Source organism: Cricetulus griseus (genome assembly GCF_003668045.3).
Source record: "Cricetulus griseus strain 17A/GY chromosome 1 unlocalized genomic scaffold, alternate assembly CriGri-PICRH-1.0 chr1_0, whole genome shotgun sequence".
In the NCBI taxonomy this organism is placed as follows: domain Eukaryota; kingdom Metazoa; phylum Chordata; class Mammalia; order Rodentia; family Cricetidae; genus Cricetulus; species Cricetulus griseus.
The window spans coordinates 20001168-20013493 of NW_023276806.1; the positions used below are offsets into that span (position 1 = coordinate 20001168).

General features: G+C 36.9%; 1 protein-coding gene across 1 annotated transcript in view; it reads right to left on the minus strand.

Annotated features, from left to right (window-relative positions):
* Nucleotides 1-12326, minus strand: part of LOC100750831 (sperm-tail PG-rich repeat-containing protein 2) — a 438268-nt gene that overhangs the window by 57243 nt on the left and 368699 nt on the right. The gene's annotated exons all lie outside the window — the stretch shown is intronic.

Consider the following 12326-nt stretch of genomic DNA (forward strand, 5'->3'; position numbering starts at 1 on the left):
CCCAGTTCCCTCTCCCTCCAGCCCTACCATGCTCCCCACAATCTCCCCATCACACTCCCCATCCAATCCTCAAGGAGGGTGAAGGGGGTTCATCAAAGTGACATCATTTGGGGAAGGACCTTGGCCCTCCCCCATGATTCAGGCTGAGAAAGTATCCCAGTTCCACTGCCAGTGGCCCCACAGACTGCCCAAACTCCCCAACCGACACCCATGTTCAGGGGGCCTGGTTCTCCAGCTGTCAGTCTGGAGTCTGTGAGCTCCTGCATACTCAGTTCAGCTGTTTCAGTTCAGCTGTTTCTATGGGTTTCTCCAGCATGGTCTTGACCCCTTATCACTCCTCCCTCTCTACAACTAGATTCCAGGAGTTCACAGCTCAGTGCTTAGCTGTGAATCTCTGCTTTGCTTTCATCAGCTACTGGATGAAAGCTCTATGATGGCATTTAAGGTAATCATCAATTTTACCATAGGGGAAGGGCATTTAAGGTAGCCTCTCTACTATTGTTTAGATTCTTAGTTGGGTCATCCTTGTGGAATCCTGGGAATTTCCCTAGTGCCAGGTTTCTTGTTAAGCCCATAAGGGCTCCCTTTATCATGGTATCTCTTTCCTTGTTCTCCTTCTCTGTTCTTCACCCAGCTGGACCTTCCATCCCTCAAGGTTTCCTCCCCACTTCCTATCTCCCCTGCTCTTTCACCTCCCTCCCTCCTCTACCCCCATACTCCCAATTACTAAGGAGATCTTGTCCCTTTCCCCTTCCTGGGATTATGTCCATGTATGTCTCTGTTAGGGTCTTCCTTGTTTCCTAGTTTCTCTTGGGTTGTGGGTTGTAGACTGGTTATCCTTTGCTCTATGTCTGATAAACACTTATGAGTGAGTACATACCATGTTTGTCTTTCTGTGTCTGGATTACCTCACCCAGGATGATTTCTTCACACCCTTTTAAGATAGGGCTACATAAAATGTGATTTTGTGATTCTCAGAATGTTGCTACTAGTTAGAAACAGGTGAATCAATAGTAATGATTATTTGTTACATTATTAGAAAAATGTTTACTATAAATGTAATTGTGTGGTGATATATTATTTATGACTTATCAAAGCTTGTCTGAGGATACAGAAAGCAAAGCTAGCTTCAAGCCATGGAGCCAGGAGGTGGGGTGGCACACACCTTTAATCTCAGGACTCAAGAGACAAGCAAATGGATGTCTTTTTAGTTTGAGGCCACAATCAGCTACAAAAAATTGACCCAGTCCTAAAGAGAAACAGCTCACACAAAGGTCATCTCAGCACTTGGGATTACATATCTTTAATACCAGGATTTGAGAGGTATAAAAAGAAGAAGCAAAATCAGTCTTAAGGATTTATTCTCCGGCCACAATGAAGATAGGACAGCCCTTTCAGCCTGAGGTAGAGGTAAGAGCTAGTGGCCAGGTGTTTTGCTTTTCTGATCTTTATCTTGCAACTTGAACACCAATATCTGTCTCTAGGTTTTTATTTTTCATGTTTCATAGTTGTATAGTTTTTTTAATATCCAAAAGATTATATTATGAAATTAGAACTCAGAAAATATTATTTAAATATTACTTACTCAATATTTACAAAAAACAAGCAATACAAAATAAGTTGAATTTAAAAAATCAACAATGAATTAAGGTAATTTGCATATAATGTTCACAAAACAGTGACAAGAACAGACACTAAGATCACAGGAGTAACAGGAAGATAAGCAATAGAAGCCATTCCGAAAGTCATAATAATGAGTTTGTAATTAAAATCATACATAAGAAACTTGGAGAAGTCAGGCTATGGAAGGAAACTGAAGGACTTTCTAAATAAAGGATTTTAAAAATGAGATGTCCAACAAACTAAAAGAATTTTGGTGGTAGAAGACACAATGGGGACCATATGTAAATATCACAGTGGATTGTAAAGATGACCAACGGAAAAATGGGAGCTTGGTGTGCTTATTTTGCATTAAAAATATGAAGCAAAGGGAATTCTGATAAACTTGACTACCTATAGATAAATATGCTGTGCCTAGCTTATAACTATCCTCTCTTGATGGAGGATGTCCTTCTGTATGTATGTTACTCTTACTGGTTGATGAATCAAACACTGTTTGGCCAATAGCCAGTAGAGACAGGAAGATAGGCGGGACTAGGAGACAAGAGGAAGTCTGGGAGGGAGGCAGAGAGGTGCCTCGAAGAGACTCCATATAGCTGCCAAAGGAGTCAAGACCACGTGGAAATACATAGATTAATAAAAAAGAGTTAATAATTAAGACAGAGCTAGACAATAAGAAGTCCTAGCTATCCACCAACAGATTAATAATTAAAATAGCATCTGTGTGTTTATTTGGGGCTAAATGGAGGCGGGACCAGGCAAGAGGAAAAACACTAATTACACTCTCCAGCTACTTTGCTTCAGTCAACCACAACAATAAAATCAGACTTATTCCTTTGGGTCTGATTGTCTGAACTTGATAACAGAAAATAAACTAAATGTACCACAGTTTTGCCGTGTCTGTGATCTTGAGAGAGCACTTTTGGATGTTTTTGAAGAACAAGATCCACTCTGTGTTGTGGTTCTTTATTCTCCAATAGTTCTTCCTTACTCTCCCATTGCTTAGCTTCACGCCAGTCACCACATCTTGCTGTGTAGTAAAAGCCAGAAGGTTAGAACACTCGATTGTTAGGTAGCTTATTATCATAAAAATTTAAGAAATCCACCTGTTTGTTTAAATGGAAGGGATGATGTAACCCACACACTCCAGCACCTTCCTCTTTAATAGAATCAATGACCTGAGATTTGTACTAGTTACGGTCTTGTCTCTGCCTCAGGGTTCAATCACCAGACTTCTGAGATGACACAAGCTAACATTTTAAGAATGATCCTTCAAACAAAATTATTCTCATCCTTACAGTGGCCCATGTTTACTTCCCTCCCTTTCAGATTCAACTTGAGAACCTCAAGCTGAGTGAAATATAAATTGACCTTCAAATTATAAACCTGGCTTAACATTGAACTTGCACTCTGAAAACTGAATCACTTACAGCTAAAAGCAAACTGTATTTCACCTGAGATCTTCCCCTGTTCCCTAAAAACATAGTGAGGTGATCTACTTCTTTCTAAGAGTGACTTTTGCAGATATTTACAGAAAGTTCAATATTTCACACTACCCCAACCTTTTTGCTCTAATTTTGCCATGGTATGCTTTGAAGAATTCAATCATAAATATTAAATTCAGCTGTGATGTTGTATGAGTATTTTTAAGTTGAGTATAATTTACCATTATGTAAAAATATCATTTCTACTGCTTTTATGTAAGAATTATGATTGCTAGGGAATTAAACCTTGAAAATTAAGTAAAGTGATCATCACTTTTATCTATTTCAAGAGGTAGAATACCTTAACGAAAGATACCACTTTCAACAGCCAACTCATCTATGAATCCTTTTTTCCCTGCAAGGAAGGGGCCATATTAAAGCTCATGCGGGCCTGAAACAATGTGTAAATTTTGATGACCTTGATTCATGTACATGTCACTGGAGCAAAAATAAATAGGCCTGATATTTGATTTGTGATAAAGAACAACATGTAATACTTAAGCAAAGCCACTGAAAAATCTGTACAAATACACTTTAATAAAAATTAAACTGCCAGCCACAGCCACCACACTAGTCTTACTGAGGGAACAACCAAAAAAAAGTTTTCAAAAGATGACAGAGAAAGCCAAAAAGCAATGCCACACTTCTGAGAGCAGAACAAAGTGACTGAAACTGGTTAGTACCGGATTTCTGTCTGGAGGCTTCTACTGGACTCACTGAGGGTTCCTGGAGCAAGCACATGACCATGTAGCTAGGGACTCTAAAGCAGCTAGAAAATAAGCAAAAGTTGAAGACGTAAAAGCTATGGGAGAAATAACCACAAAAGCTGATAAATATGTCCCTTGTGTCTGTCTCAACTGCAAATAATGAGTGTATATAATAAGACTCTTTAAATATGAACACCTGAAAAGAAAAACACAAGCCCATTATAACTTTAACAATACCTAGAGTTCATATGGAGCTAAGGGATGTTTAACATCAGACAAGCCCAAGGAAAGAGTTGGGCTTTTGGTTGACAGCAACTGGCATGTCAGCAAATGTGGAAGGGTTACATCACATGGATAGACTAGTCACTTTAGAGTAAGGGCTATTCTAATATAAAAGTTCTCAAATATTCTTTAAAATAATTAACTAATCTATAAACAAATTATCTGCTTGACAGCTTAAAACTAAGAAACCCTTTGAAAAGATTTAAATAAAACAATAGCCATATGCTTAGCATCTAATGCCCCTGCCCCCCCCCACAGACATTGCAGATGTGATAAGCAAAAAACCTGCAATTTATACAGGAAAAAAAACAGCTTATAGAACTAAATCCAAAAGACAATCCAAGCACACTGAAAACTGAGACAGCAAGACTAAGAATTTGAACACTACCTGAGCTATGTAGTGAGACTTTATTTCACAAGAAAAAAGAAAAAAAATAGGCTTTTAAAAATGTCTGGGCTGTTAAATTTTGCACACAAAGACTTTTAAACATCTATCACAAGCATATTCAAATATTTTAACAAAAATTAAATATACTGAGGAACATAAAAGTGAGATAAGTCAGGGCTGAAGGCTCAGCCACTGGCTGCTCTTCCAGAGGAACCAAGTTCAATTCCCAGCACCCACATGGCAGGTCACACTTGTCTTTAACTTCAGTTCCAGTGGATCTGACACACTCACACATAATATATACAGGCAAAACACCAGTGCACATTAAATAAATAAATAAATAAATAAATAAATAAATCTCTTTTTTAAAAAGAGTGTTTTTAAAACACAAGTAAAAAAAATGCTTCAATAATCAATGGTCATTTTTGTAAGTTTGTTGTTATAAAAATAGAAAGTTATAGAAGACTGAATTCATGATGCCTAAATCAAGTTAAATATAAAGATATTATAGAAGGCCAGGCGGTGGTGGCATACATCTTTAATCCCAGCACTTGGGAGGCAGAGGCAGGAGGATCTCTGTGAGTTCGAGACCAGCCTGGTCTACAAGAACTAGTTCCAGGACAGCCTCCAAAGCCACAGAGAAACCCTGTCTCGAAAAACAAAAACAACAACAACAACAACAAAAATGATACTATAGAAGAAAAAACACCAGTGCCACTGAGGACAGAGCAATAAAATCACAGGTAGAAAGTAAAATAAAACATATGAGGAAAACAGTTCCAATGACCTAGTATGCAGTATCCTAAATACAAACGTATTTTTGCTGTAATCTCAGATGGAAAAGTACCAGGGAGCATGAAGTGTAACTAGATCCCCAACAAATGCAGCCAAGATCAGAAACCCTGAAGCAGGATACTAGCCATCCACAGTAACTGTTACTATGTAAAGAAAATGTTCAAATTTCTTCACTTTAAAAAGGGGCACACCTTACACACTAGAACAAAGACAAGTTACCTCTCAACTGCAGAACACTACATAGCAGAGGCACTTAATATTCATCTTTGTAATGCTAAATGTATAAAAGTATGCTCAATAATCTATAAAGGGAGAAAATAATTTTCAGAAGTTAAAATAAGATATTTTAAGAAAAGTAAAAAAAATTAAAATTCACCACTCATAGAACTTCTACACATAAAATAAACCAATTTATCTAAGCAAAACCCTTAGCATTATTACAGATGAGAATTCCTGTTTATACAAAGAAATGAAGACAACATTTCAGTTCAAGTTGCTCTAGCCAAAACAAAACTGTTGATAGCAGAAACCCCTAAAGTTGCTGAACAAATGGAATATTCCCCATATTCACAATCCTTTCAGTCTATAAAGGACTCAAATATTCTTCAAACATGGGTAGATATATAAATTATAGTACATTTATAAAATAGAAAGGAAATTCAAAGATTATCAAAGCTTGAAACATGTAACAGAGTAGAGATTTCAAGTGTGCACTGAATAAAAGATAGCATACTTGAAAGGGTTTCTTACTCTATCATTTTTATTTATAAACTACTTTATCAAAGGAAAACCATCACCGTTAGCAGATGTGTTTTTAAGAATGGTGAGTGTAAAGAAAAGTCTTCTTTATAAATTTGTGAGTTTTCTGGCAAAAAGCAAAGTAGATCAATGTGGGGCTGCAGACAGATGGGGGGAATGGTGAGGTTTTGTTCATACGTGCAACATCAAATATTTAAAACAACTTAAAATCTTCACACAACCAATTTACGCTGCATGTTTCTTTGACACGATGGCGACATGAGAGAAGCAGTTCCCTAAGCCTAAAATCAGGCAACAGGAAGAGGATGAACAGCACTGTGTAGAAATATTTTGTCGTGAAAAAGTGGCATCTTGATTAGATCACTGGGTAAATGTGGATTTGCATTGTAAAACTTATCAACCTATGTATTAAAAATTATTTTTAAGGAGGCTGGAAAGATGACTCAGCAATTAAAAGTATCTGATGCTCTTCCATAGACTTGGGATCCATTCCAACAACCCACTTTGTAGCCCACATCTACCTGTAACTTCAGTCCCAGGAGATCCAACACCACCTACTATCTGTGGGTAATAGTCATGCACATGACGCATATACATACATTTAGGTAAATACTCAGACACATAAAAATTAATAGGATTCTGCTGTGTCTAACTCACATTTTAGTACAACTGAGGAACTATAAAGAATACAGATAGATAGTCTATCTAACAAATATTACCTCCGTTTCTATAAGTAACCTAATATACCTGGAGGTTATGGCTGTTAGGTATGTGTGATAAAAAATAAATTTAATTAAAAATATCCTCAGTAATTATTTTTATACCACATTGTGTTTTGAGTCTCTAACACATATTTCCCTGTTTATGTGATTATGTTTCAATATTATAAAAGACAATAATTTAAATAAATAAGAATTTCTAAATGGTATCAATCATACATTATCTTATTACTATGAGTATTTAAATGTTCATCCTCAATGAAAAAAAAATCAAACTTTATTTCCCATCCATTGTTTAGTAGCACAAGCATTTTCTGTCAACTCTAACCCAGTATGAGCACATGCTAGAAAAGCAAATCATTTCTATCACCCCTTTAGGGCACGTTCTACCTCCCTCCTGCACTGTAATGAGGATAATTAATCAATATTATATTTCAGCATGTCTTTCAAGGAGCACACATTCCACTTGCTCTTCTTAATTTAAATAAAGCACATTTTTATTTTTGGCTGTGTGACTGATAATAAAGAAGTTAATTTAATTTTCACAATGTTCTGCTTTATGGAAAGCACAAGAAATAGGACAGGAAAGTGCAAGAAGAGGTTTGAAGGAACTGTGGAGGGGCAACAGAAAGCATAGGACAGAACAATGGACAGGAAACTAGTGGGGTTAAAAGCATATCAGAGAGACAGGGCTAAGGAATATAGCAGGAGGGGAGGCTTCAAAAACACAAATTATATATAAAAATGGTATAATGAAACAAATTACTTTCTATGCTAATTAAAACTAAAGAAAAATAATTTATTTAAAATGAAAAAGAAAATAGTATTTTTATTGGTAGAAAAATAAACATTCCCAATGGTGCTATAAGTTATATGAACATTTTAACTTTTGAAATCTGAACTGTATAAATCATGATTTAAAACATGTCCTTTTGAGTAACTACACATGAGTCACTATGCTTCAGCTAAAATAAGTGCATATGCCTGCTGTATTTAGTTGATATGGATCCTACTTAACTATTGCTCGACCTCTGTGGTAGTTTAAATAATGGCCACCTAAGCTCATATATTTAAAATCTTACACATCAGGCAATGGCACTACTTGAGAATTATTCAGAAATATGGCCTTGTTAGAGTTGGTGAGGCCTTGTTCGTTGGGGGAAGTGTGTCATTGGGGGTAAGTACTGAAGTTTCAAAAGCGCAAGCCAGGTGCTGCAGTTCTTTCTTCCGATGCCTATGGACCTGGATATAGAACTCTTCAGCTACCTCTGTAGCATTATATCTATCTGTTTGTCCCTGCATGCTAACAATGGACTAAACTGTGTCTGAATTAGGACTTCTTTAGCTGTGAAGAGACACCATGACCACAGCAACTCTTATAAATAAAAAATAATAACTGGAGTAGCCTACATTTTCAGAGGTTTAGTCCATTATGATGTTGCCACACGGTGGCAAGCAGGCAGACATGGGTGCTGGAGAAGTAGCCAAGTGTCCTACATCTTGACGTGCAGGCAACAGGAAGTGTTCTGAGACTCTAGCAGTGGCTTGAGCATATATGAGACCTCAAAGCCCACCTCCACAGTGACACACTTCCTTGAACATGATTATAACTACTCTAACAAAGCTCATTTTCTTCTAAGCACCACATTCTGAAACTGTAAGCGAACACAATTAATTTTTTTTCTTTTATAAGAGTTTCTGGAGCCAGAGACTGTCAAGCTGTGCCATAGACCCTTGCTCTGCACAAGGGACCAGCTATGCTTGGGCCTGATTCTGACTTGCTCTCCAGTACCCTGCCCAGAGCCACCTGAGGCCTGGAGCCTGTGGATCCCTTCCTGACAGGGTCCAGCCAGGCCAGAGACTGCCAACAAGTGCACTAGTCTCTTTCTCTGCCCACAGGACTAGGAAGAGGAGAGCCATCTAGAGTATTGGCTTGGTGTGTGCAAGCCACCTGGAGAGCTTGCACCCACCAGAAGGGAATCTTGGTCCTGTACCCACCAGGAGAGGAAGAGACTCCTTCTGCACCCACTGGAAGAAGGGATGGGAAGAAGACAATATAAAAACACATTCAACAACAGAAAAAACAATATGATACCACAGGAGTCTAGGGACTCTACACCAGCAAGACCTGAACATCCCAAAGCAGATGAAGCAGGAGAGAATGACCCTAAAAACAACTTCATGTAAATGTTGGAGGCCCTCAAAGAGGGTATGAGAAAATCCCTTAAAGAAATGGAAGAAAAAACAACCCCAAAATAAAGAAATCAACAAATCTCTTAAAGAAAGCAAGGAAAGCCAAGAAAAAATAATCAAACAGATGAAGGAAACAATTCTAACAGTTTAAGACATGGAAACTGAAATAGAGACAATAAAAAAAACAAACTGAGGTAATGCTGGAATTAAAAAAGCTGTGTAAGCAATCAGGAACTACAGATGCAAGTGTAACCAACAGAATACAAAAGATGGAAGAGAGAATCTCAGGCGATTAAGATACACTAGGGAAAATAGATTCAGTTACCAAATAAAATCTTAAGTCCAACAAATCCCTAACACAAAATATCCAGGATATATGGGACAATGTGAAAACACCAAACCTAAGACTAGTAAGTATAGAAGACAGTAAAGAAACCCACCTGAAAGGTGCAGAAAACATATTCAACAAAATCATATAAGAAAACTTTCCCAAACTAAAGAAAGACATGCCAATGAAAGTACAAGAACCTTAAAGAACAACAAATAGAATCGACCACAAAAATTTCCCCTCCTCACATAATAATCAAAACCCCAAACATACAGAATAAAAAAGAGAATATTAAGAGCAGCTAAGGAAAAAATCAAGTAACATATAAAGGCAAATCTATCAGAATTATACCTCACTTCTCCATGGAAACCCTGAAAGTCAGAAGGTCCTGGATAGATATTCTACCAGGATATATATATATATATATATATATATATATATATATATATATTCCAGCTCTGCAGAAAGTACTGTACTGGAAGGTAAACTCCAACCCAAGGAAATTAACTACAACCAGAAAAACAAAGGAAATAGATAATCCCACTTCACCAACAGCCAAAAGAAAAAAGAGGAGGAAATCCACACACAATTCTACCACCAACAAAATATACAAAGCAAGTAAGAATGAACAATCAACGGTCATTAATATCCCTCAATATTAATGTTCTTAACTCACGTATAAATTGATGCATGCTAACAGAATGGATATGAAGAGAGAATCCATCTTTCTGCTACATACAAGAAACATACCTCAACTTCAAAGACAGATGGTACCTCAGAGTTAAGGGATGGGAAAAGATTTCCCAATCAAATGGACCCAAGAAACGAGCAGGGGTAGCAATTCTAATATCTAACAAATTAGACTTTAAATCAAAATCAATCAAGAGAGATGAAGGAGGGCATTTCATATTCATCAAAGGAGAAATCCATCCCAATGAAGTCTCAATTCTGAACATCTATGCCCCAAATACAAAGTAATCCACATTCTTAAAAGAAACATTACTAAAACTCAAAACACATATAAAACCTCACAAACTTATAGTGGGAGAATTCAACACCCCACTCTCACCACATGATAGTACTAACAGACAGAAGGTTAACAAAGAAACAAAGGAACTAACAGAAATTATGACCTAACTGGGTTTAACAGGCATCTAGAGAACATTCCATGCAAACACAAAAGAATATACCTTCTTCTCAGCAACACACGGAACCTTCTCTAAAATGGACCACATACTTGGCAACATAGCAAACCTCAACAGATACAAAAAAATTGGAATAACACCCTATATCTCATCAGACCACCATGTTTTAAAGGTAGAATTCAACAACAACAAAAATTGCAAAAGACCTACAAACTCACAGAAATTGAATAATGTGCAACAGCACCATTCCTGGGTCAAGGAAGAAATAAAAAAAAGAAATTAAAGACTTCCTAGATTCAATGAGAATGAAGACACAGCATACCCAAACTTATGGGACACTTTGAAAGCAGTGCTAAGAGGAAAGTTCATAGCACTAAGGGCCCACACGAAGAAACTGGAGAATAGTCACACTAGAGACTTGACAGCACAACTGAAAGTTCTAGAACAAAAAGAAGCAAATTCACCCCAGAGGGGAAGACTCCAGGAAATAATCAAACTGAGAGCTGAATTCAATAAAGTAGAAACTAGGAAAACAATCCAAAGAATCAATGTAACAAAGAGTTGGTTCTTCGGGCAAATCAAGCTAGAAAAACCTTTATCCAAACTTACCAAAGAGCCAAGAATGAGCATGCAAATTAACAATGGACACTAAGGAAATCCAGAGAATTCACAGGTCATATTTTGAAAACTTGTGCTCCTTAAAATTAGAAAATCTAAAGGGAATGGATAATTTTCTGGATAGATATAACTTACCAAAACTAACAAAAGAACAGATAATCAATTGAAACAGACCTATAACCCTTACTGAAAAAGAAGCAGTCATCAAAAGTCGTTCATCCAAATAAAGCCCAATGCCAGATGTCTTCACTGCAGAATTCTACCAGATATTCAAACAAGAACTAATACCAATTCACCTCAAAGTGTTCCACACAACAGAAGCCGAAGGGTCATTGCCAAACTCTTTCTAAGAGTCTACAATTACTTTGATACCCAAGCCACACATAAATACAACTAAGAAAGAGAACTAGAGACCAATATCCCTCATGAACGTCAATGCAAAAATAAATAATCAATGAAACACTGGCAAATCAAATCCAAGAACACATCAGAAAAATCATCCACCATGATCAAGTAGGCTTCATCCCAGGGATGCAGTGATGCTTCAACATAGGAAAATCCAACAATATAATCCACCATATACACAAACTGGGAACAAAAAATCAAATGGTCATCTCACTAGATGCTGAAAAAGCCTTTGACAAAATACAACAACCCATAATGATAAAGATCTTGGACAGATCAGGAATAACAGGAACATATCTAAACATGATAAAAGCAATATACAGCAAACCAACAACCAACATCAAACTACATGAACAGAAAGTCAAGGCAATTCCTCTAAAACCATGAATGAGACAAGGCTGTCCACTCTCTCCTTACCTCTTCAATATTGTACTTGAAGTTCTTGCTAGAGCAAAAAGAAAACAAAAGGAGATCAAGGGGATACAAACTGGAAAGGAAGAAGTCAAACTTTCACTATTTGCAGATGATATGATAGTTTACATAAGTGACCCCAAAAACTCTACCAGGGAACTCCTACAGCTGACAAACACCTTCAGCAAAGTGGCAAGATACAAGATTAACTGAAAAAAATCAGTAACCCTACTATGGACAGACAATAAATGGGCTGAAAAAGAAATCAGAGAAACCACAGCCTTTATAATTGCCAAAAATAACATAAATGCCTTGGGGTAATGCTAACTAAAAAATTGAAAGTCCTGTATAGAAAGGACTTTGAGTCTTTAAAGAAAGAAATTAAAGAAGATACCAGAAAATGGAAAGATTTCCCATGCTCTTGGATAGGTAGAATCAACATAGTAAAAATGGCAATCTTGCCAAAAGTAAT